Below are 27,442 nucleotides of genomic sequence, written 5' to 3' on the forward strand. Positions count from 1 at the left end.
CCATTAATGAGACAATTTCCACGCTTATTCACTTGTGAATGCAAGGGCTTTGTTGCCAAAAGCCTGGCTCTGCAGGATACTTGGTGGGAACCATAAGAGCATGTCTGAATGGCCTAAGAGAAGCCTGGAAATGTCTAACGAGAGAGCTCTTCCTTGGACTTGACATCGATGCTATGTGCTCTGACTGGAGACATATGGTGATGGTGTTAGAAATCTGGTCCTGGCCCTGCAGACCATGGTGTTGCCTACACAGTGTTTTGAGAGGCACTGCAAGCTGTCTGTCCAGGCTCCCAACAGCCATAAAATGAGGGAGGCAACAACAGATGGACTCAGTCCAGCAAGTTTGGTACTGGAGGTGGGGGCATCTCCACAGTGACACAAATGTGAGCATGCCATAGTTTGGGAGTGAGTGCCCTATGAAAAGTGGCAGAGCTGTGAAACTAAGGCTTGTGCCTCTGACCATTTGGTGGCAATTTGATGGCTCAGCAGCTTGGAAAAAGCAGCAGCAGCAGGACATCCCCAGCACTCTCTGGCCTCCAGGCCTGTACTGGGTGTTTGTACACTGAAGGCATCTGGTGGTTTATCACAGAGGCACAGGGTCGTGTGAGGTGAGGACCTCTTGGACTGCTGCTCTGGCAGTATCTTTTACCAGTGGCCACCTTAACATGGCACCCCACAATAGGAAAGTTGCAGAAGGAAACTTATTTAGACACAGGTCTGGAGAGCAATGACTTCCACCAATTACACTGTCCTTTGTATGCTCAGCTGTGTCTTAAGACATGTCCTGCAATCTGGAGAAAACAGTAAAAGCTGTGAGGATGTGTTTGCTTTCTCTTTTCCTGGCCTGTTAAGGAAGAGCACTAATAGTTGCTGGGTTAATGCCTGACTTCTGGCACTACACTGGGGCTTCACTGGGCCAGCTAGAATCTCCCTTTGGATAGTGAAGGTAGGGTCATTCCTGGAGGATGGAAAATACCAGCAGAAGCAGATTGATAGAGAGCTTAACACAATGAAGCCTGTTCTCTGGGATTGTCACAAATCCATTAACTTACTCACTAATGGATTTTAATTCTGAACTTTTTTATTATATTTGAAAAGAAAAGAATACATAATTTTACCAGACTGCTGCTTGCAACATGCACCTTCCTGTTGCCTTTATTTGTTGCTGAATGTGCTTGTAGCTGTATTTTTACTTCTCCTGCTTTTGTCTGCTAATCTAGTTTACCCCCAAAGGACAAAAGAAGATTTATTTTACAAATTTACACTTGAACTTCCTAGCACCAAGTGGTGGTTTTGCTCTCAGGTTTCAGGAGTGGTGATGAAAGGTATTTCCCACAACACTTGTGAAATTTAAATGAAAATGAGTCTCTACATTAAATTTTTATTATACTTCCAATGTATTACTACAATACTTGGATACTCTTTCTGAGGCTTATTATGGTGGGATTGTGTGGTATTTCTTGACCTTTGTCATTAATTTTGCCTCAGATTCACACATTTATGTAATGTTTATCTGTATGCATGGATGAGTAGCTAGCTAGCTAAATATTAATATATTTATAGTTTGTTTCTGGACAATTGTTGTCGTATCTGAATAGTCATGAAAAAAATAGAGAGAAAGATAACAGGAAAATATATTTTCAATTCCAAACTATCCTGTGGCTGAAAAGTGGGGACAGGAGACAGGAGGCAGAAAGGAAGGAAGGAAGGAATCAGTGAACAGTCATAACAGAGAGGTGAAAACATACATCTTAAAAATACCAGTAAAAGCTGTAGATTCCTTCTGTGTTTTTCTGAAGCCTTGAAACAATTTAAAATATGAAAAACTTAGACTAATTGAGAACATTATATTGATTGGCCCCGATTTTCTTTCTTTGTTTTCAATCCAGCCTCTCTCATTATAGCCTCTTAAAATAAATAAATAAAAACTCTTTCTATAAATATCTGAAAGAGTCATTCTTATATAATAGCCTTTTCTTGCAGCAAAATTTATCATTATAACAATTCTGTAGTAGTTTTGCTGGCAGAATCACAGCCAATCAAAGCTATTGCAATAATGGAACATTTCATGGTTTGGAAAATTAAATGTGTAACCATGGAACTGAAATGTCTCTTAAAACATATTTGGAGATGTATTTTTCACCAAGTGATTTGCACATTATCTCATTCCATCTGAATTTTATTTTCATCAATATTTCACCATTGATTTTTTTCCTTTTTTGTTTCTGCAGTAATTTTGCAATAAAACTTCCCATCTGCTTTCACTTTTTGCAAGCTTGATCATATTTGTTCAGGAAGCAGATCTAAACCTTTTATCACGAGGCAAAATTTAACAGCTGACTAATGGTCAAGCTGTAAATTGTGCTGTAAATAACCAGCATGCTCAGTTTCAGGAGTGAGTAATACTGTTCTCAAAATTAGTAGCTGTATTTGTTTCTATACATAAGAAAGTGGCTGATGCAGTCATTGTTCCAAAACCTGAAATCAGCTCAGAGCACATGAATCCTCAGGAATTTTACCTGTTGGAGAAGCATGGGAGCCAGGTACTTTTGAGTAACTAAGGTAGAAATCTGCAGGTGTTTGTTCTCTATACATACACCAAATGTTTCCTGAGGTGTTTTTATGGACCTGGAGCCATTTTTGGAACTGAACTAACATGCAGTCTCCTCTTTCCTAGGAACAGTGCCTGTCTCCTTTTCACAGGAACTTCATAAGGTTTGTTAGTAGAACTCTCTGGACAACTGGAAGGAGAGATAAAATAGAAATTGAAAACCACAGAGAAAATAAAAATATGCAGAGAAGTTAAAGACATATCTGTTGCATGGCCACGGACTACATTTTAACTTGTAGAGCTCAGATGGGACATCTTTCCGTTGCTGAACAGAGTGTTGGTATAACCAGTGCCTGTGAAGCATTCACATGAATATATGGGTTTGAACAAAATGTTGAATAAGGAAATGAAGTAAACCCTCATCTTGGTTTTCTTTTTCAGTCATGAGAAAATGTTTTCTTCAGCTTTATAATTTTTGTTTATATGGATTTGAATGAATTTTTTGTGGATAAGGGAATATATGAATATAATTTGCATTTTAGTTACATGTCAAAATGAAGTGACAAAATTTAAGCAAAACCATTAGTGATATTAAGATGTGTGGATTTTTTTGGACCTATAGATCACCCATGACAATGGCATGGCTTGGGTGTGATTTGGGTACAGACACACTCAAGGTAGTTCCTCCTGGAAGATGCAGAGACAGTAGACAGGGTTGGTGTGAGTCTGTTTGGTGAAAATGATCCAGGTACATCAAAAGAGCAGGTGGGTTTATTAATTTGGGTGCACTGTGAAGTTCTCTGGGCTGGTGTATCCACAGACTACTTGTGTGAGGTCAGGTAGACTCACTGTCCAGGGTCACTGTCAGCCTGGGATTACCTCACCTTTGGTGTAGGGATTGGAGTGCTGTTCCAGGGCACTGGCTTTTGGGACGTGATTTCTCTGATCAGAAATGCCATCTTGTACCCAAGAAAATGTTCCAGACAAACTTAGTGTTTATATTCCTGCCAAAAGCTTTGGTTTTGACTAATTGGCATTTTCTTTTGAAAAACAACTTAGAAAATGACCAACTAGTTCTGGTTTCACACCCTCTGATCTGTCATTTCTGACCCGCTTAATGAAATCAGGGTTCCAGTAGTTCTTGTTGCTGGGCTTTTAAAAATCTTTTAAGCTGCCTTCCGCTTTTGTCTACATTTCTCTCTTGACTCATCTGCAGCTATTTTCCTCTCCTTAGGGAGAACCCTGATCCTGTTTCAGTCTCTTTCACAAAGGCTGCCTGCTGGTTTGTTGGCTTTTCTGTCTCCTCTTTTTTCTCCAGAAGTGCCCATAACTAAAGTGTAATGGGAAAAGAATCATCCCAACCTATCTGCGAACTCAAATCAGGATTATGCTGATATTTGGCAAAGGTTCAGATCATATTTTCATATGATCTGGATATGAGTCCTAAATCCTGCATCCTCTGTCTGGTTGGTTCTTGCAGTACTGTACTCACAAGCAGTTCTAGCAAGCAAGTCATTCATTAATCTGACTCATCATAGGCTAAGATTTTGCACATTGTGATTCTTACTATTTTTCTTTTTGAGGGGCTAACTTATCTTGGTTTTAAAATTAAGGAAAAAGTAGTAACTTTTACCCTGGTTGTCACAGCATTCTATTCCCACAGATAACCAGATACTTGTATTCTAGACTTTGGTGTTTGTAACTAGCGAAAGTAATTTCTTTATATGGTATTTCAAGTTGAAAAGGAGTAACACCACATGACGGGAAGGGAAATACAGGGGTAGTTCTGGATGTGTTGTGCTTGAGTGAACAAAGGCATTTGCAAATCGCCTTGCTGTGATATAATAGATTGCAAGAACGCTTTACACATATCTTTCTCAATGTGCCCATAAGTTACACAGGGTAAAAAAACCTCCTCTAACTAAAACTGGCAAGTGTTCAGAAACCACAACTATTCAGCGTATTGCCTGACCATTTTTAAAATGTATTTTGCACTTTTGGTAGATGTTGTAATGCATTCAGCACAGTGTGAAGTCTTGGCGTAGATGGTGGATTCTAAAATAAGATGAGCTCTGCCTTTTAAAAAAGAAATGTTTGCCTGTGAAATACCTTTGCTATTAAGGGTTTTTGGGAAAGGGGACAGGAAAGGATGATGATGCTGTTACCACCAAGAAAACGGATTTATTTTGAATTTTCACAAATAATCACAGCAATGGACAAAGCCCTTCTCAGTGAATGCTGGGTGGGCAGAATTTTATCCTTTTTATGTTAGTCTCCTTCCCCCAAAACCTCTTAACAGTCAAATGTGCTCTTGTATTGTGCATATGAAGATGGCACGTGATTTGGTAGAGTGGGCAGAGGTCTGTCCCACAACACACTGTGTTTCTGAAATGCTTCCTCCTCTGCAAATTGCACATCAGCAGCTCCTTTCATGGGGACTGGCTTAGCCACTGGCTGGGGGAAGCCTTCAGAAATGCTGATGGGTTGGCTGACTGTCAGACTCTGTTCAGTGAGCATAGGCCCAGATAAAGGTGCAGAGCTTCAGAAGCTGTGGCTGGCAGCAGTGGGATCTGCTCACCTTCAGCAGGGCTGCAGCCTTGGAGTTGTGTAGGAATGTAGGCAGTGGGGTTGTTGTGTGGGGGACACACCTGAGAGGTGCGGTGCAGTGTGCTGGGGTCCTGTCCTTAGTGTCTACACAGAATATGAAGGCTATACAGATGCTGAACTTTTGTTAAAGGTGGGAAGGTATTAGGAGACAGAAAGGGAAGAAGGCATTAAGTATGCCCATGCAGAACCTGTAATGAGCTCCATATAGGTGAAATTCATGCTGTGGCAGTGTGAAGAAAATACTTGAATACAACTCAAGAGGACTGAGCAATTTGCCGTACAGATGGGAACTCTTTCCAACATGTGTCAAGCTGGAGATCCATTGCTCCCTCCCAGGTTCTCCTGTGATGTGTTTTGTACTCTAGGCTTAGTTGTCCTTGAAAGTGCCTATGGAACATCCTCATCCTCTCTAGAGAAATGAACAGTCAAATAGGGTCTTTATGAAAGCCCTGGGGTGACCACCCTCCAGACTCTGCCAGTGCTGCAGTGCACTGCAGCAGTGGGAATTTTATTGCTGTGATGTGAGGTGCTGGTTCTTGCTGGTGCACACTCCAGTGACTATTACAGGATTTTTTCTCCCAAGGAAAAGTGTATGTTAGCCCTGCTCTGCTTTAGATGTAAAATATAGTGTTCCTGAAGTACTCCCATGAGAAAGATAGAATCTGGAGAGTAGCTGTAGCCTTTTCTGCACCAGAGAGACTAGTTGCACTGAGTAACTTGGCCTCAGCCACTTTACTGTGCTGAGAATAACATGGTTAGTGAAATTAGGGCTAAAGTGAGGGCAGAGTTACAGGGTGTCTTTATTTTCTTACAGTCAGCACTGACTTGAGATTCTCTTTTGGCTTAAAGTAGTGTCCATTATGTGCCATGAAAACAAAACAAAATGAGAGAATACAATCAAAAAAAAAAAAAGACATAAAATATTGCAGCCCTTTCTACCTTTGCCTTTATTTTTCTCCATATTTTTTGGTTTCTTCTTAAGTCAGGTTGCAGCTGATCGGTGTAAGAAACCTTTCTCCTCCTGAGAGCTGATCACATTTGTACTTTGACCACAGTGCTTCTGGTGGTCCTGAAGGGCCTCAGGAGTCGCCAGGGCTCTCTGCAGCAGGCACTGGGTCTGGCTGGTTCTGCTCGGGGAGCAGGTGTGTCGCCTTGAAGTGCCATTTGATGTGGTGTAGTGGCTGCTGTTCCTGCCTGCTCTGGGCAGTGCCATGTTCTGCGTGCCCCTGCCAAGGGCACGCCTTGTTGCTGTGCTTCAGGGTGGTCTCCTCATTAATGAGGTTTGACCCTGTTACCTGTGTTGTTCGCTTCCATGTATGATCCCTCACGTGTGCTCGATCTTGATTACGAGTGCAGGGCTGGCTCTGGGAGCCAGGGAACTTTGCAGAGCGCCTTTGTTACTGCAGCCAAGCTGTGGTGGGAGGGGGATGCTGCACCCCCGGCGCCGAGTCCCTTTTGCTCCTGTCAGCCCTGCAGTGTGCTGCCGCTTCTGCAGCTGCGCCGTGGAGCAGAATAAACCTAAATTGGTTTGTTATTAGGGCTCCAGGGAGCTGTTCTGCAGCCCTGGAAGCTCGTCTCGTGTGTTTCCCTTGCAAGTGCCGTCCCTGTCTCACAGGGTATGCCTCTGAAGTGCTTCCAGGTGCTGGCTGCACCTCTGAAGTGTCCTGCTGGCAACCTGCAGCCCATCCCTGGGTAGCACGGCAGGCAGCAGCCACTGCTGCTCCGGGAGCTCAGGTTATTGTCCTCCCTTGGCACAGCCCGTCTGGCTCTGCTGTGGCTCGGTGTTTGTGCCTGGAGGCAGGACTAGCTCTGGAGATTTAGCCGGATAGCGGCTGCCTGCAGCATGCAAGGATGTCAGTGCTTCCGAGGGGATGGATTGAGGCCCTTGGATGTGCTAAGCGCTGCAGTGAGAGTGGAGGTGCTCTGACGCAGGGCCCTGCAATAGAGGGAACATTTGCCCCCGCTGCCATCCCTGCCTGTGGGTGACGGAGAGCTGAGCCCCTGGCTCGGCTGGGAGCTGCTGGGGCTGCCAGAGCTCCACACACTCCCCTGGGCACTGCGCTGAGGCTGGCCCCTGCCCAGGTGTGGTGGGGAGGGGAAGAGGGCTCCATCTGGCCTCTTCTTTGTCTTGTGCACCCCTGGGAAAGGAAAGCATGATTTCGCTCTAAAGCATTAAACAAAAAAAACCCTGAAAGACTATCCCTCCAGAATTGTCTAACCCTTTATGGCTTAATATAAGCGTGCCTGAGGATTGATGAGGAAAGGATGTTGCTCCTGTTGGTAATTACAAGTTTGCTCGTTTCAGTGTTTTTTTATTCTGATTGTTCTATTTCAGCATTTAGCCTTTGTCTTAGGTGTGTGCAAATTCATTCTGCTGTGTCAGGAGCTTTACTTAGCTATTCATGTGCTCATACCCTTGGTAAGATACTTATCCTTTCAGGCAGATCAAAGACATATGTTTGGTCATTTGGAATAGGTAAGCAGGAAGAAAGAAATCTCTTAAGAGTGATGACATGGTATAACTGCTAAGTAACAAATACAGTTACATACATATATGTGCATGTCCCTCTAATCATTACTGTTGCCCATGACACAGAAATACATTGCAGTTGAAATCTTTTAGTTAATTGCAGTGGCTGTCAGTCAACCTGTCTTGCCAATGACGTTTTTTTCTATTTCAGTGATCTACTCCCTTCTATTCAAGAGATGAGCTTCTGCCAAGAGAGAGAGAATATATAAGTTTTGGTTTAAGAAGCAATGTTTAGACCTGGGTGATGAAACTAAAATGCAGAATTCTTGCCTTGCCACACAAAACTAAAGGCAAAAGAGCTAACAGATGATTACTGGGATTCATTTAAAACTCCATGTTTCAGTCACAATATAAGCATGTGATGCAGTCAGTATTGAATAGGAAATGTGGCGAGATGCAGGTGCTGTGTTTATTTGTGGATTGCAATATGTGGATAGATAAATAAGTTTCAGTTTAGGAGCAGACATTTTTGCATACTGGAGTGTTTAGAATTCAGACAGGCATGGCACTCAAACAGCAGTGGGTCTGCAGGAGCAGGCCTGTGATGTGTGGAACAGATAACATTCAGTGGTGCAGAGACAAGCGTGCTCTGTGCAATGAGGGGCTGTGTGAGCTGCAGAGGAGCTAGTTCTGGATCAAAGCAGTATAATGCAGAGCTAGCCTGAGCTCATTAGCCTGGGCATAATGCCATGCTAATATATCTATACTACTCCCAGGACCCAGGCTAATGGCTCAGCATGGTGCTATGCTGGGTACTCACACCAGCTGGTGCAGGGATTTCTGCATTGTATAGTGTAGACATGCCATAAGGTTTTCACACCAGCTCTGTAAGCAAAGAGAAATGGATTAAGGGAAAGACATAGCCCAAGACTTTAAAGAGCAGGGATGTTTAAATTTGGGTTCCTGAATCCTTGTTCATACTCTTCATGAAGAATCCAGTGTAAATAGTATGGAAGTCAAGGACAGCCTTTGGATCAAACTCAAGAACTCCAAAGTCCAAAGTACCTAGTAATTCCTACTGATGTGACTTTTCAACACCATTTAATTCTATCCCTGGAAAACAGGCTTGAGGTAGTCAGTCAGATGTTGTGCTGCTTTTTGAATGTATCAGGAATGAAAAGTGACTTCGAGCTTCCACCCCTGTTCAGGGAATGTTTATATGAAATGTAAAAATACTACCCTGTTGTCTCACCCTTAAAAACAAGGAACAAGTAGTACATGAACAAGAGGTTGTTGGGCTAGCTGATATTAGTTAATAATGATCTAACTGTCCATCTCTGGCTGAAGCTTTTTTTTTTTTTTACAAAAAGGAAAAGAAAGGGAGGGCTAATGTTTGAGTTATATCTTTATTAATATTTTCACTGACTTCTCTGCACCAACTTGTACCTACTAAGGCTGTAACTCTAGGTGTAAAAAAACCCCCAAAACAGATTCTAACCAGAAAAGAGATAGTTTGTGATATAATTGTGGCCCAGATGCACTTAGGAAATACAGGAAATTGTGAACTGAACCTGCTGTCATACCCAGTAGAGCCTTAGATTGCTCAGTGAAGAGTTTAGGCCCAGCAGACACAGTGCACTATTAATTCTCAACATGGGAGCTGGTATCAACCAACTGACGTACGTAGGAAATGCGTAATCTTCCAGTGGGAGTTTTGCCCAGGAACTACAAGTTCTGGCCTAAAAAGAGCAGGAGGTAGACAGTTTGTGTCTGAAAAGCAGTTATATATTATTTCAGAAAATGCATTACAGACACTAGAACTCCAGTACAAGAGATTGTTGTCACTGGGTGACAATAATTAAATGTTTATACTGTCCAGTTGAAATATAAACTGTTCTAAAATATAATCTGGCGGGATTTCAATGAATGAGTAAGGAGACAGAAGTGTGAGGGTCAGAACTGGGTAGAGCTATCTGTCAGGGAGAGAGGAATTAAATAGTTTTTCTTTGCTAAAACTCATGACTTTTTTTTTTTTTAGCATTACTGAACACATTCTGGAGATAGATAAGAAAATAAATACCTATTATGCCAGCTTCACACCTGAGGAAGCTGATGGAGAGAGATTAAATGTTGGATTTTCCATGTAAGTAACTTGTGTCCCACAGAAAGTCTAACCTGGGATTGTTGTGTATATAGTAGTGCCTCAATACTGCTCTTCTCTGTCATCAAGGTCATTGATACTGCAGTCATAAAAACCCCACTAAAAAGCAAGGCTGATGTGTCCCGATTCCTGCTCCTCTCACCCTAGCATTAGTATGCTTGACTTTAATATCTGCTTTTTGATTCCTTGGATGCTTTTGTATTCCTTGAAAATTATTGCATACGCTTGTGCTTTGAAATAAATGAAAACATATAGTGCTATAATATTCACTGACCTCTTAAATACACTGATTTAAAATTGACAGATATATCTTCCAATAGCATTTCTATGATTTTGGAAAAATAGCAAGGTATATTTCTCTTAGAAAAGTCAGTTCTGTAACACCGTTCACAACTGAAGCAGCATGTGTGGAAATAGCACCTGCTGCAGAATGTCATGAGGTCCTAAGGTCAAATCCCTCTTGGGAAATGGTAATAAATGGTAGCTCAGCTGCTGTGTTCTGAAAATATTTGTCAGATAAAACTGTTACCTACCCAAGAAAGATTAGAATCTTCTGCGGCACAGATGGGAGCATGCAACTGTCTGATTTAACATGTGATTAAGTATGTGTCAATACCCAGAAATCTGTAGCTTTAAAATGCAGCTCATGCAGCATCAACAAAATTATATTTACAGTCTAAACAGGGAACTGTAAAGTGGTGTTATAACACTGGGAAATACTTGTGCTCTAGTGTGCCCCAAAGGTTGTCAGGACGTGTGCTGGGGAACTGTAAAAAGGGTTAGAGAACATGGAAAGATGTTTTTGTCACAACAGGATTTACAATAAATATTAATTTTCCATGTGATTCTAAACTGCATTTCTGGTGTAATCTTGGTGATGGCTCTCTGGTGCTTTGGAGCTTACAAGAAGTACTTATTGTGTGTAATATTTTTTAAAAGTCCCTGGCTGCTTGGACAATTTCTTTGTATTGCTTCCAGGCCACCTGTCCTTGTTTCCACCCTCTGCAGACTTCCTTTTTGTGTTTGAGTTTGTCCAGGAGCTCCTTGTTTGTCCACACAGACCTGGCATTTTTACCTGACTTCCTCTTTCTTGGGATGCCTCCCTCCTGAGTTTGGAAGAGGTGATTTTTGAATATTAACCAGCTTTCTTGGGCCTCTCTTCCCTACAGGGTTTTTTTCTGTGGTACTCTTACTAGGCAGATTCCTAAAGAGTGCGAAGTTTGCTCTCCTGAAGTCCGGGACAGGGAGCTTGCTGTGTGTCCTCCTCACTTCCCCAGGGATCTTGAATTCCACCATTTCATGGTCACTTCAGTTCTTTTATTTCAACTTTTCAATATAATTTAATTTCCTTAATGCTTTATTTCATTTCCCACATGCAGGATTTTGTAGTGGGACTTGTGGGGGAAGGTGACTCCTGCCTCAATTTTCTTTCATAGGTTTGAAAATCAGTTAGTGTTGTTTCTCATGGGGCATTAAAACTCCAGAGTCCTGTGATTAAAAGCAGCTTCTCTTTTCCACTGGGCAGGCCTATTAGGAGATGTGTTGAGGGCAGAGCGAAGCTGTTGGCTTCTTTGGAAAAAGCAGTTTAAGGAAAGAATTTACAACTTTTCCAGTTTCAGAACACGGTCTTGTAGTGTCCTTTTTCTCAAATTTCCCGTATTTTTTGTGTGTGTTAACTGATGACCCTGTGCTTGCTAATAGCAAGGATGGGTTCTAGAGCTCACCATGTGCCCAGGCAGTCTGAAGCCCTTTTGTAACACAAGATGACACCTTGTAAAGCCACAGTTATCCCAGCAAAGAAACCAAGGGGATGCTGCTGCTGCCCCTCTGAGAGGCACCATTGCCTCACTGCTCCCAGTTTGAGGGGTTTTGACCAGCTGGCTGCGATGGCCAAAGGGTCGTGTTGTTCAAGTGCCTCAGGCAAAGCTGAGTCCCATTAGTCAGTCCTGGCACTGTGGACAGACTCCTTAGGGGCAGAGCACTCCTTCAGTGTCCTGGAAAATCACATGCAGTGACCTCCTTTTATCTGCTATACATCGTTCCTGTGTGTGACAAGAGAGCCAGCAGCAGAGACCTGTGGGCTTGGCTAGCAAAGGCAGGATCTGTTTCTGGGAAGGAGGGAATGGCATCTTTTTGCCTCATGCTTCTACCTCTTTGCTGAGAGGTATATAAACAGTTACTTCTTTTTGCTCTTCAGTAACTTTGTTTAATATTAAGAGCATTGTTTACTGCTAACAGAAGGTGTCCTTTGGAAAGGACACATGCCTCCTTCTCCTTTGTTTGATTCTAAACAACATGGAGAAGAAAGAGGTTTTGTACTATGTTTTGCTGACTCAGTGTGTTCACGCTCACAGAATTAGCATCACTGCTGTTTCTGCTTGTGAAAAATTTGCTGAGGTTTGGGAGAAGGTAAGCAGGGGAATGAGGAGAACAGGGGATGCAAATATTTATCCTCCTTTCAATCATGGATTTTCATTTAAAAATTACTAAGCAGCTAGTGGTTTGTTATTTCCTTTATTTTGCCTATTGGCACATGAGTCTCAGCAGTCATGGACCAAGCCTGTGAGAAGATCTCTCATATGGATCTGAGATGAGCTATACTGCATGATACACTCCACAGAGCAATGGATCTTAGAGGCAATGGCTTTTGTTTGCTGTTTAGGTAAACAATTTAGAAATAATAATAATAAAAAAAGACTGTATCTGAATCATTTTGACTCCAGAATGACTGATTTCAGAATGGCTTTAGAAGCATAATAAGAGTGGTAAAGAAGGGATCCCCTAGATGGCCCATCTGAAAAGCAGCAGTAAAGGAATGAAATGCAGAAGAAAACAAAACAAAGCTGCTGGTGTTGTGAGGGATACCAGCAAGTAAGCCTGTGGCAGGTGTGTGGGGGATTTTCACAGAGTGAGAGCAGTGGTGTCTTTCTAAGTATTAGACAATTTCTGAACTGGATCTTTCCTATGCTAGCAGGACATCATGTAAGCCATGATCAAGCCTTGGTAATTCCTGTTGTGCTCTTAGCTGGTGTAGTCCCTTGTCCCCCTAGCTATGGGAAGGCAACCAAAAGAATGAACTTAATGAGCAACACTGTAAAAACACACCACTTAAAAAAATTAGTATTTCATTTTTCTTCTAAAAGACAAGCAATTCCTTAAATAACATAAAACTTGATACTGCTATCAGTGCAGTGAGTGTCCTGGCACTGAAAAAAGAGTTTTCAGGGTCATATGACCAGAAACAGTGCTCACCAATGCTCACCATTTGGCGATGATGGCACTAGTTCATGTTTTTCCCCTGTCGTTGGAAACTATTACTGTAAGGGAAGCTGGCAACTATATTTTGTTTCCTATCCATTCTGCTGGATCACATCTATTCAACCTCAGCTGTATTGGTGTATGTATAAATATGTATATATACATTTGCATACATTTGAATCTCTTTATCCTGTATGCTATTCTTAGATGTCTGAATGAAGAGAAAGAACTAATACAGAATTAAGGAGTTTTAAGATTGTTTTCTATGTATATATTTAAACCATGAAGAATTGCTTACTTGAAAGTGTCCTGTCCTAAGGTGTACAGGGATTATTGTAAGCTATGGTTGTGTCTCTGCTGGTATAACAATATAGATGAGGTAACACATGTGATCAGGGGCATTAAAAGAATTTATAGCACAAGTAGCATTATAAAATATTCTTTGAAGATCTGAAGATCTCAACTGAGGAAAAAAAGTCTGGTATTCATACTCTAAACTTCTTCCTTACTGATATTTTTAAAGTCTGATTTTTTTTTATTTTTTAAGTTAACATACTTGGAATTTTTATGAAGGTGATCCCTCTTCCTAGTGTTGTCATATGTTCAAAATGAATTTTTTTTATGCCCACAACTAATTAGCAGCAGAATCTGGAGACTTAGGCCTCTGTTTCATAGTTCTCAGTGAGAAAGAATGGGCAATGGTAATTTGAAAAAAAAAATCAAGTATTTTTAGTTTGGGTGCTTGGAAAATCATTAGCATTGTGTCAGTACTGAAGGATTTTATACTGGCTGAGCTTTCACTGAAATGTTCTTTATATATCCAAAATACTGAAAAAGAATGTGTCTGCAATGAGAGTTAACCCCAAAATGTTTCTATTTTGACATTTTTGCACATGGAGTTTGGAAATTTCCACTTTCTTCCCCCTTACAAGAGTATTTCAGCTACATTCCCGTGAAGTGCAAAGACTTTATTTCTATGCACCTCAGATAAAGGCACCCTTTATCTTAACAGTTTTCTTCTCACTTCCTTAAATGCCATAATAAGAAATTTTTATACCTATCGGTAGATCTGCTAAGTTACTGTATGAGTATGAGAAATCAAATCCTCAAAGGCAGAAACTTGCACAAATTCTGGACCCTCACTTTTTTCTCAGCAGGGCCCTGCTGCTACAGCAGGATCTGCTGCTAGTAAAAGGAAAGACAATTGGATCTGGTTTGTGCTCAGCTCACTAAAGGAAGGATCTAGAACTGGAAATAAAATTTGACTTTTATTCCTTTTCTGAGCTCAAAGTTTAGGGTTATTTGGATTCAAAGGGCTTGGCTTGGCTGCTCCCAGGCTTTATAAACAATATTAGCATCTCTGTTTGGTTGCTTCCCCAGAGGCCACTGATACCCCCAAAAGGAGAATTAGCAGAGGCAGCAATTGTTATTTTGGCAATAGTTAATGGTCAGCAGGCAATGTTTACCTGTTCTTAAAACAGAAAGTTTATGTTGGGGATTTTGGAGGGTTCTAAATGAGTTAGCTAATAAATGAAATTTGATGAGAGCTTTGTGCCAATGCTCCTTATGCTTCCTTGAAAGTTCCAGATTAGTTTACATCATTCTGGCCTCCTGGGCCAGCATGGTGATGAATCACTGTGAGAAACCAGACAGAGCTGCTGATAGGATTTCCACAGAAACCAAAGTTGAGGAAATATATGCACAGTTTCATTGGCCAGCCCTCTCTGTGGCTATGTTGCCCACTTTTTAGGAAGAAAAAAATGTGGGGCACATTTCTCCTTGATGGTGAGCATATGCTGTCATGGTTGGAGATGTTTTTATATCTATGATGCTAAATAAAGATGCTCACTTGAGCATTTTGTTTTGGCTGAGTCTGCCCTTTCAGGATGCATGCGTAACCTCTTTGTGAATTACTGAAATAAAGGAATTGCCTAATGCAAAAGAGAAATTCCACAAATATGAAACCCTTGGAATGTGTTCTACATCAGCCATTTCCTTTTTTGCTTGTGCAATGTGTATGGATTGTCAGCATGGTGTGGTGTGTGGTAACCAATGTGTGCAGGAGGCTATTAATCTTCTTGTTACAGTCCTGTGTTCATGTAAGATTTGGGAGAGCAGTGGAATTCTGTTCAAACACTCTCAGCTTGTACTTATCTGCCCATATGGATCTTTTGCATGCACTCACAAATGTGAATCTACTTTCTATATGTGTCAGCATGTTCATCCTTCCCTTACACTCTGGGTAATCAGTCAGCTCATGGATCTTGATAGTCTTTATTGATCTATTCCCTTTATGGGGAAGGGGATTCATATTGTCCTGACTGTGCTCAGTGTAAAGAATATGGTGGCAACAATTAGGTCTGACCTACTGCCTATGGGATTTAAATGCCTGAGGGCATGTGCTGTACTTTTAGATGTGTAGATTTTGAGTTAATTTATAGATCAAGATTTCATTCTCCAACAACTTGCCAGACAGTGAAGCTTGCAGAATAAAGATTTGTTATACTGCAGTTGAAGTTTAAATAAGGGCTTCGCTGAAAAGGAGAGAACTCTTAAAGGCAAAAACATTGGAGGAAAAGTGATTTATTAAACTTTTTATTTCCACTGTCTTTGCAATTATTAACTATCACATTGCATAGAGTTTTTTCCTTACAATGCTAATACTCCCTCTGGTATATGTAGGGTATTTTTTTTTCTATGGCATTTAAAGTCTGAGGCTTTTAGCAGTTTAATCCAAACCAAAGCATCTATATCATGGGACTTGCCTATAATTCGCTCTTAGATGCTTTTTCCCTGTATGCAAAATTAGATATCATTCTGAAGGCATTCTTAATTAACATTTTTTTAATCAATGGCTGGATTCTCTGGAGGATTTTTTTTTCTATGCATCATTATTTTTCTCTTTCCACAGCAACTTCACAAGCAAATTAAGTAAACAGAAAAAAACACTTTGTGGATTTTTCTTGTGACAGCCTGCAAACCTGTGAACTTTTTTTTTATTTTTAAGTTGAAGCTGCTAATTGTAGAACTGTATAATTAATGCATTATCCACGACAACAAGGTTACATGGTTTGTGTTTAGCAAACATGCTTATTCTGGAGGGTGGAAAAATACATAGTGAAAACTTATGGAAACACTAGGCAGTTTTTTACCACTTTGCATGACAGCCAGTCTCTCAGCCATCATTAGAGCTGTGTGCCTAATCAGACTCTGAAAAGATACCCTGAAAATTGGTTGGAGCCCTGGTATCACTGTCTGAGTCCACGGCTCGAACCTGGTGGTTTAACCTTCCAAGATAGGCCATTGCAGGCAGATATGCTCAGAACTGGAATGTTTGCTCTGCTAATTGGCACATTCCTACTTAGATTTGGTAGGACATGCTGATTTGTAACATGACTCAAGAATTTACTTCTTAGCGGAAAATTGCCTCAACTTTCCCAAATCTTTCTGTTTACCAGCCTCCTTTCTTTATTGTGCCTGTCTACTGCTCTTTCAGCATTTGTAATCTTCTTTTATTAGCTAGACATCCTTCTGATTATTTCACGTTTTTCACTGGTTTGAGAATTTCTTTGCTCCCTGACCTTTTCATAAATCAAGTATGCGTTGGTGTGTGCTGGAAGTGATGGAATGATTTCCTTATAGCTTGCAGCAAATGATGTTGTATCAATGCTGACTTTGTTACTGCAGTCGTAGAAACATTTTTAACAAATTGGATGATGCTTTCTGCATTCAGGATTCAAATGCAGTATGTCTAGGGACTTCTCTGTGAACTAAAAGCTTGAGAGCCCCAGAAGTAGTGTGACCTCTTCCACTATGAAAATTAGAAGCTTGCTCATGACTTACACAAGTCTTAATGCATTTCCCAGTTCAAAAAATTATTGTAAATGCCATAGATTTCACTGATTTTGTCTTTTTGGCAACTTCTTTTCACGTAATTTTTGCCTCTTTAGGTCTGATCATTTAATTATCTTGATTTTAAAATTGTAGTGAAAGGAAAACCATATTGCAGTTCTTGGATGAGTTTTGCAGTTATTGCCATTGTCCTTACATGGTTATTGATGTCTGAAGGTTACGTCACTATTCTAGATTGAAATACCAGCAGGAAAACATTTCTGCTCTCAGGCAAAGTTTACATGGGATTTGTTCTTCCCATGCCTCTGTGCAACTGCAGAAAATTCTACAGGTGGCTTTGAGAGCAGTGAGGTTTTTTCCTTATCCTGACAGTTTTCTGATACTTAACTTGATTGGCTTTTCCCAGAATTACTTACCTAGTGTGTCTGTGTTCCTCAGCACTTAGAGTGTGTGCAGGGAGCCTCTGAGCAGCACTGTGGGAGAAGGGAAAGCTTGCTCTGCTCCCTGCATAAGACTGTGTGTCTATAATTCATTGCCTTTGAAAAGTGTCTTATCACAGCATCGACTCCTTAGCGCTTTAATACAGGATAAGCTTATTAGAGATAATCTGTTTACTGAATGTTCTTAGCACAAAGCAATCTAGTTAACAGCATCTTTTGAAGCTTTGTCTTCTGGATATATCTTTTAAACTCATCCCTGATTATTTATCTACATCTGTATCTTTAGATCCTTTTCTTTAGACTTTGGCATGAAATTACAGTGTCTGGTGAATACACTGATAAACTAAATACTCTTGTGGAGAAATAAGGCAAACCAACACCAAAATGAGCTAGTCAAGGCAAATAATTCAATCTGTTCATGATTCTTTAGACTTCAAAATAATTTTAAGTATAAATAGTTTAAGACTCTTCCAAAGAGCTACACTCCCACCAGACGTTGCCACAATCTCCACAGTGCTTCTCACACAGCAGTTTGTATGCCCAGATATTTTCCATCCAACATGCTGTCCTCCTTGAAGTCTGGACTACTGCTTAAGCTGTACAGAAGAGGAAAGGAAACCTGGCAATTCATCCTAAAATGGCTAGGTATTGTTAAAAAATACTTACCAGCCATTGTATTAAAAAAGACAAGATGAGGAAAGAGCATTACAAAAGAAGTGCTGAAGAATGAAAGGTGAAAGCTGTGAGAAATGTAATATAGTGAGCCCATTTTACCTTTGGATCTTCCGTACCATTGGAAACTGCTCAACACAATTCTGCCTTGATAGTTCAAAATACTTTACAGGTCTCTCCTGACACAAGAGCAGCTGCACCAGTTACTGATGAAGGCCATGTTGATGGGAATAGTACACGGACTCTTTGTGCTCACTCTATTATCATGGAGTTAAGGCATTTTAAAAACAGAATTACAAGTTATCAAGTAGCCTTTTCCCTTCATAGGAAAGAGAATCTCAAACTTACCAATAAAAACAGTGTCAGAGCATTTAAAGAAATTGTTTTCTACAGGAAGCCCCAAGTTTGAGTAACGATAACTGATGGCAGTTTTCCTGTGATGAATTTTCAAAGTGAAGTGACTGTTTTAAAACCTGTACTGTGCATTCTGTACCTCTTGCTTAACTGATCCTTTCATTGTTGAGGAGGCCTGGATGCCAAGGATGTAACCAACCTCTCTGAAACCTCCTGAGGCAATCACAGACTTTTATTCTGCACTCGGGCTAATTTTGTTTCAGTGCTTGTTGTATCTGATCAGGTCTTAGCATGCGATAGGCAATGAAAGTACTGCAGTTGGAGGGAATTGCATCTCACTTGCAAGACATACTTGATAATGCAAACTTGAATAGTGTCTTGTAAGCAAAAATCTTGTAGTGTCTCGACAAGTCAAAACGAGCACCTTGTCAAAGAGAATTTTTGTTTTGGATCTTCCTTAATCTTCTTTCCTTTTTCTTGGCATTATTAGATACATGCACAAAAGCAGGTGCAAGAGAGATTAGGCTGGAGTCGACACTTGTGCACCAATGTGGTATTATTTCAGATAGTGTTCAAAAGCTGAACAGTAAAGGCTTTCAGTAGGAGTGACTTTGTAACATCATAGGCAAATTCCACAAAGTTCATTCTTTGTAGTGGAAAATATAATCGTTGCAAGGGTGCAAAAACTTTTGTGTACATCAAGAGGAAAAAAAAAAAAGAAAATAAACACTTCCTTGCCAGTGTTTTTAGAAATGTAATACCTGTTCTTGCTGGTGTGGACTGAACATTGCTACCCCAATTAGAATACGGTTGCTACGTGCTGCAGGAAAGTGGAGAAGTGTTTCCCTGCAAGCACTTTAAAGCTACTATTGAATTTCTGTAAGTCCAGAGAAATCTAGTACCTCCAGCCTGTAAAACAAGCTTCTCTATTTGGCCTCATTAATGTTTAGTCTGTTTTTTCTTGGCAAAATTACTTCAGTGACGGTCTCCACCAGATTGACACTAAAGTGTTTTCTTTACTTGCCATCTGTCTGGACTGATTGGAAAAAGTAAAGTGGGGCTTGTTTAGAAAAATATATAAGCAGTTCATTTGGCACAAAGTTTGTTGTAGATGTATGAAAAACAGCTGGGTCCAGCTCAGGAGGTTAAAAAAAATGTTTTATTGCAGAGGGATGACTTTTCATGTACAAGTTCATGCACTAGATGTGTTCTTTCATTTAGCTTGCAAGAAGTGACTAAATAAATTAGCTTGGCATTTAATTAGTTTTATTCATGTTTTACCAGGTGACTTATAATACTAGGTGTGAAGAGGGGTCTGATGTTTCAATGCCAGTCAGTTGCAAATACAACATTTGAAAGTAGCAGAATAGAGCCGAAAGCTTCATAAACACTTTCTTCTACCTTAATTCAGCAAAGCACTTGAATACATCAAAGTTTGCTGTTTTACTGGATTGATTCTGGCTTTTTACAGGTTGCTCTGACAGATTTGCATCTTTCTGGCTGTTGTTTTTTTTTTTTTTTTTTTTAATATTGAGAAAATTTGGCTAAAGATGGCTTGGAACAGTAATGAAATCCTATGCACATGAATTCTTTCTCTAAAGATGTTGGTATGTGTGCCTATAAGTACATGTATGTGGAGAGAGCATGAGCATGGTCACATGATGCTGTTTTCTCCAGCTGTGTGCATTGCTTGGCTTCACCCTTATTAGTATTCCAAATCCATTATGGCTAGGGGTCAGAATCAGTCTTTAAACTTGCTATGTTTGGCCCAGCCTTCCCCCCCCTCCTCCTCGGAGCCATCCATCGTTGTCTTTTGCTATGTTCTTACTCTGAGACTTACTGTCTGCATTTATTGGCTGAGCCTCTGCCATGCTGAAGGTACAGCTGAGCAAAAGCCATTTTTCTACGGTTTCTGAAAAAGAGAAGAAGGCTGACTTCTAATAGCAGAAAAAACAGGAAATAAAAAATTCCTTCTATTTTCTGAGGAACATGAATTCCTGGTGGGAATTGTCTGCTGTGTATATTCTGCTTCTGCTTGATCAAAACTCCCTCATTATTGTTTCTTGTAAAAATTAATCAGTTTTAGGAAGGAAATTATTTTTCAGGCTCTCAGGTAAGAGGGGTCAGACCTCAGTCTTCTATATTTCTGTTTGTGGGGACTTTGTTATTTGTAGTTTAGGATACATAATCATTACAGCAGAATTATAAAAATGAGAATTTATTTCCATCAGGTTAAAATTCTAGTGTTGCATCAGTGCTAAAGGCTAGTCCAATTTCTGCTTCCAGAAACAAAAGAAATGGAGTTATTCCCTGCTGCACTTAAATTTTGCTTTCCCTGTGTGTCATAATCATAGACAACTAACTATAGGTTATAGATAACTCTATAACTCTGAATGTGTTTTGAAATTTCAGACCCTCTGAAATGTCATATTTATGTATAGACTTGTTAACATCTTTAACTGAACTGGGAATATTTTGCACTGTTCTAATGCTTTTCTCTTCTGAAATTCCATTTTTGGCGGCATTACTCATGTTGAGTGGTAATTCCTGACTTAAATATGTATTACTCAGGCCTCATGGATTAGGTCTCATCTATTACTGGACAAGAATTTTCCCTTGGTTGTGCATATTTAACATTGCTAACCTCTTCTAACACATGAAGATTGAAGACTGACTGTGGTCTAGGCAGATAACTTTGGTTTTCCTAATTAGGAAGTATAGCATGGTAAGGTGAAGTTCATCACTCCCCTTCTGATACAGAGACTGGCAGCAAATTATATACCTGGAAATTATTTATGAATAGGTGAATGTTTTCATTCATGAATTCAGATACTCAGCTGTGTTAGACACTATCAGTCAGCAAGCTAGAGATATCTGTATAGGAGTTATTGGCATAGGTTGTACCTGCATCTCCTCTGTGGCTGGATTTGCAGGTAGGGTTTTTGCAAATTCTGTTGTTCAAAACCAGATGCAGCTGTTTTGATACTTGCCAATATATTGATTTTTTTTTTTTCTCTTGAGGCTTTGATTAACATATAATTATTTCTGCCATTGTGCTTGTTTTGCAGCATCTGTTCTACATGACATGTTTACTTTTTCTCATCTTGGTCTCTGTGGCGTGTTCCCACTCAGTATTTTTCAAATATTTTTTGCCGGGCTGGATGATTCATGTTTTTGCTGGACTTTATTGGCTCAATTTACTGCTTTTACTACTGTTTGTTTTCAGTTCTAATGTACAGACTTATTCCTCCTTTCTTCATTAAAATTATTACTTTCGGTACATAATGTCTTTACGGATGAGTCTAGATGGAGAGGCTAATTTTCACTGAAATTTCTTGTGTCCATATGGCACTTGATTTGTCTTTGTTATGCTTGTTTTCTGCTGTTGTAGTTCTACTAATGGCAGCGGAAATATATTTATATAAAATTTATATAGTAGTCCTTTAGTACTGATGGCACATATTGCAGCATCTTTTTTGCATGTAGTAGGACCGGGAGGTGTATATAGAAAACTGATGCTAAAAACATAGCATACTGTGAACTGGAATAATTTCAGCAAACTTACTCTGACTTACTAATTTAAAAGATCTTACCACTGTACTTTCATGTTTGTAAATCTAACTAGTTTCATGGAGGCATTTGTAGGAATCTGCACGTCATTCACTCAGTGTTACTGGTCACTGAGCAGTAATAACATTGCTGCCTCTTTACACAAGCTATTGATTGTTTTGTGCATTGATGAACTGATTTTGACTACACATAGGAGTCTGAATTCTTTATAATAAAAAGAATATCATGCAAACACAAACCATACCAAACCAGATAAATACAAGAGGCATGATTGATTAGACTGGTAATCATGTGTGCTTTCATTTCAGAGCAGAGACAAGTGAGTTTCTTCCTACACATAACTTTGAAGAAATAAGTCAGTTTCCCATTGTAAATCTGCCGAAAGGTGATGGACATTCTTGGTGGCTTTTCTCCTTCTAGTATAAATAATTAGGTATAAACATAAACTTATGGGATAATAATATTTTTGACAGATGTAGTGTGGGCAGAGGTGTTACAAGTGTTCTTCATAGTGGGCTGCTAGTGAGTTTCAGGCTGGTCAACAGCAATGTTGAATTAAACTTGAAAGTCCTTTTGGTAAAGAGGGCAATTTTTGCTAAATTTTCATGATAGTTTATGAACTGAACAGAGAAAGATAAGAGATTTTGTCCAGTTCATCCTTATAATTGTGTACTTCTGCAAAATTAAGCCTAGTCTCCTACAGGATGCAGTACAAAAGGTAGTAAAGTAACACAGGAAAAGGAGTCACTGTCGTGTGGTTAGGAGACTACTGAGCACGTGGCTCCAACCTACCTCCCATTGTATGGCATTAGATGGTTCAGTAGTGATAGGAAATACCCTGCAGATGGACTCAGATTACATGCACTGTACTGCTTTAACTCACACAAAGGCTGTCAGTAAGGACATGAGGTATGGATTTGCCAGGTTTCCTTATACTGCTCTAATCAAACAAGTGTGGGCTTAGAAAAGATTGGCTGAACCAAGACTATTTTGGAGCTGGGGCAGTCAAGGAAGAATTCTCTTTTCTGAAATACTTTCTCAAGCAAGGAGCATCTCCTTTGGGTGGTAAATTTGCCTTTCTCAGTTCTGGCATAGAGCTCTCAGTTCCTGAAAAACATTTTGGCCCTATGTTCAGCTGTGAAAGACCAGGAGCAGGAACTCAAGAAGCAGACTGGAGGCAGTGGATGGTACGGCCCTGTGCCTTTATCTCATAAGGTTCATCTTGGTCAAAACTACTTTCTATTCTAGTTTTTTAGCCCTGGAAAATAGTGAGTGGAGTAATCTCCCTTTGTCTTACAGAAAGTTGTTCTGGTTTTCTTCCCATGTAGCTTTGAAAATCCAGCTGCAATTTCTTGCAGTTCATCTAGATCTCACTGTGTAATTTGTGTCATGACAAAAACCCTGCAGCTGGTTTTGTGTACTGATGCCAACCGAGGTGGCTGGTAGACACCCCGTCTGGAGTGAGTGATAAATGAGCAGGGATGGGTGCTCAGTACAAAATTTACCCTGGGGTTTAGGTTCTGGTGAGGGTTGTGATTGCTGGAACTGTTTAATCTTTAGGGAAACTAAATGTGGCTTCTCATCTCCTCTAAACCAGTCTGTCGGTGTCATACCAACCTAGCACAGTGGTGCTGAAATGTGCACCAGGAGTGATTCCAAATGAGGTACTCCACTCACAGCCCAGCTACCACTTATATCAGTGCTCCTGTGCTGGATGGAGAGAAAGGAAACAGTCCATTGCATCATTTGCCTGGTTTTCAGTCTCCTGTTTACTTCACATTTAACACTGGAATATTACCACCACCCTACAGACTTTTGACAGACCTTCTTCCATGAATTTAGGAAGTGTTTTGCTTATTCCTCATCAAGTGAGAATGATGATATTTTTAATTCCATAAATATTTGAACTGTATATGTGATGCATGAGCTGATGCTTTTAGGGTGCAAGGCATTTTGAACTTTCTGGTATCCTTATCCCTCAAAATTTTTGCTTGCCCCATGGTTGAAATCTGAGACTCATGAAAAAGACTAAGAGGAAAAAAAAGAAGCCAAATTCCCATAAATACATTTGATAGGGAAACAAAGGCACAGGAGACCACACACTAGTTTGATGTCCAAGGAGAAGCTTCAGATGATCCAACTCATGCTTTAGTTATGAGAAAACACTATCTTCCTCCTCAATTCCTAAGCTGGTTAAAGCTCCTCCTCTGTCCTGGAGTGAGATTTCCACGTACAGAGCTTCTGAGAATCACCTCTCTGGGGATTGCTGTTAACTCCAAAATGTGTTATTTGCACACTGAAGTACTTAACGAAAGAGCTTTTCTTTTTCCAGTTGCAGTCACTGGAGGCTTGATGGTAATAGAGCTGTCTTCTGCTCTCTGCCAAGTTTATTTTCCAAAAGAAATATCTGAATGAGGAAACAATGACTAAAGAGGATATGTGAACTGTCTAGCATACTGTGAAGGTCCAGATATTAAGAAGAGAGAGGACTTTTGGATGGCCGAAGGGTGCATTTTTATGACTAAACTAATCCTTTATGAAATTGAGAAAAAAAAAAAAAAGGCTATCAGGAAACACTTTGAGAAGGGATTTGATGAAAGTCTCATAACCCAATTGGTTCCAAAGGACAGAAAAGCTTTGGGAACAACTCTCCACTGATGTAGGATGCACTTTATAATGAAAGAGGTATTTTCCATCTCCCCACTTTTTTTTTAACTGATTCTATGTTCAGCATCAAATTCATGTGTAGTGTCAAGCTTAAAACAATACCTGAAAAATTTGGCATAATTATAAGGCTGTTGGAATAAAGAGGCAAAAAGTGTTTTAAAACTGGGGGTGGTGGGAAGCTCTGAGGGGAGAGCTGAAGAAGGGGCTCAGCGTGTGTTTCACAGCTGTTTTCTCAATGCCATTAACAGGTTGCAAAGGGCAGGGCCTGAGAGCCTTGATTGCCCTCATGAGCCCCACCTGGGGCCTCCCCAAGTGCCCTGAGCTCAGGAGCCCCATTTAAATCCAACGCAGAGTCTTCTTCTCTTTCCACACAGTGCCTCTGCAGTGCCCTGCCTGCTCCATCCTTGTGCTGTTGCCTGTTGCTGGGGCAGGAAACAACTTTTTTGTGAGGAGAACGTTAATGGTGAGTCAGCTTTAGTGCTGTTTTCATATCTCACTTGTAATTTCAAACTTTTTGTTTGTTTGTTTTTGTAATTTATCTTGTCAGATCAGTTCATGTCCATACAGCAGAAGTGATCTTTAGGCCAAATCGTTTGAATGCTCAGGAGAAAATGGGATACCTCACAGAGGAGAGAAAGAAACTTGTGTTATCTGCCAAGTTTCAGGCTCAGATGGAGAGTTAAAATGTCACCCAACTGGGCCAAACCACAACCTGTGATAAACTCTGGCCTTTCTTGGAGACTTGCTCTGTTTTGCTTAGTTTGGTATGAAATCACCTTGCAGTAGCTTAGAATTAAGCTCTCCTATCTTCTCATTTTCCTCTGTGTAATGCTTATTACACCTTGAGACTTGGTAGTTTTTGTTTTGATTGAACAATGTGCAGAGTGAAAAAGAGCACTCTAAAGAGAAGATGTGAATGTGCTTCCTTGTTCCTTCAAGAGCCTTTCCCCAGTCCTTAGTAGTTTTAACAGCCATCTCCAGGGCCAGTGGCAGTGTTTGAAACCCACACAGGTTGTAATATTTGAAATAGTTTTGCTATAGTGCCTCAAGCTCCACCTGTGTTCTAATTTGGGGATTGAAAGCAGCTGTGAGAGCTGGTCAGGTGTGCTGCAACCCGGGGGGCTGGAGGAGCTTGACTCTTGAGAGCTGCTGTGGAAAAGACATGCTTTCAAAACTGTGCTGGAACTTGGGCATTGCTTTACAAGGTAGTGGTTTTTCCTGGGTCAAATTACACTAAGCACACATCGTACTGTAGGAGACTGTACTGTAAGTCATGTAAGTGTACATAAATGCACACTTTTTCTAACAGCAGTGGCAAAGGTGTTGAACCATTTGTTGGGGTTTTGGTTTGTTATTCACAGATATTGGTTAATTTAATAGTCTTTGCAAGTTGTCAAAGTCAGTTGGAGGTTTCTCAGATTTCCATGAGATTTTCTGTCAACAAAGGTACCAGAACCTGGTCCTTGGCCATTATTTTACAAGGATTAGAGTAATAAAAATGAAAGGAATCCTGTTAATCTGCCTAAACAGTTACTGCAGATATTTGAGTCATGGGGAGTAGAGGTGGATTTATTTGTTAGTTGTTTTTGTGAGAGAAATATTTGAGAAAAGGCACTTTTGTATTCTATGCAGCTTGTTGCAAATCTTGATTATATAATAATTCTACAGTACCCCAATCAGAAAATGTTGATAGAATATACTGACAATTTCCAGTGGAGAAGTTCACTGGCCACAGGGAGGTAAGAATGACTATTGTAACATGTAAGAGAAAGATTGAGAAATGGAATAAATTAGTGAAAACATGGCCTGGTAATTTTTTTGGGGGAGAGGCAAAGGATTAAGTGTGTTATGCAAGGGGGACCACATGCATCTGCAAGCCCCAGGAAATTAATGGAGTCTTACCAGGTCAAGAGCCACCTAGTGCAAATGCATTTGAAGTCTTTGAACACACAAGGTTTTTTTCTGCCATCTTAACTATTTCTTCTATTAGTATCAGCATAACTGGAATTCCTGGTACTATTTGTTCAGTGCTCGTTTCATCCTTTAATAAAAGGATTTGTCTTTCCAAAGATAAACTTATTTTTCCACCCCAAAGAGAAAAGCAAGAATACTTGACAGCTCCTTTCTTTCTTTCTTTCCTCTACTCACTATGCAGCAAATAATCAATCTTGGCTGAATGACATTTTAGAGAAATTACAGTCGTAAATGTGTCAGTAGTTAAGAGAAGTGTAAAATGCCCCTTGCATTTGCATGGGTGGGAAATCAGAATTTAGTTACATATACATGTGGCTGAAGAAAGCATAGAAATAAAAATGATCTTGTAACAAGAAAGTTACAAGGCAGCTTTTTGAAGAAAATTGCATGAATGGTCCCCACTGTGAAGATTTAAATGGGTAGCTCTCAAATAAATCCTTGAGAAGAGTGAGGGTGCCTAATTCTGGGTGGTGCTGAGAGCCCTTGGTATCAGAGCCCTTCTTAGCAAAGGTTCTCCTTGTGCTCACTTTGACTGCTGCTACAAGATCAGACATCATGTACCAAATATGATTCCTCTTTTGCAGGTTGGTCTGCAACTGTTTTTCTTTTCCTTTCTCCTAATTTTTTTTGTACAATGTATTTACTGTTATTTCAATAGTAATGTAATAACATGCATTGGTCCTTTAAACACAGTTTTATGCTTTTTCCCAGTGGCACCTCGGCAGGCTTTGCAAACAGTGATCAATCAATAACCTTCACAAAGCCCTCTGCATCCCTCTCTTAGTTACACGGTTAGGGAACTGAAGGATAAGGGTGTTGAAAGACTTGGCCAAGGTCACACAAGGAGTTGGTAGCTGACTTTTTTT

General features: G+C 40.2%; 1 long non-coding RNA gene across 1 annotated transcript in view; it reads left to right on the forward strand.

The window, feature by feature from the left end:
- LOC104693428 overlaps positions 1–27,442 on the forward strand; it is a 248,792-nt gene that overhangs the window by 57,960 nt on the left and 163,390 nt on the right. The window contains exon 7 of the long non-coding RNA XR_005602585.1: positions 24,977–25,065. This is a non-coding gene — a long non-coding RNA (uncharacterized LOC104693428). The remainder of the gene's footprint in view (positions 1–24,976; positions 25,066–27,442) is intronic.

Source organism: Corvus cornix, chromosome 9 (genome assembly GCF_000738735.6).
Source record: "Corvus cornix cornix isolate S_Up_H32 chromosome 9, ASM73873v5, whole genome shotgun sequence".
In the NCBI taxonomy this organism is placed as follows: domain Eukaryota; kingdom Metazoa; phylum Chordata; class Aves; order Passeriformes; family Corvidae; genus Corvus; species Corvus cornix.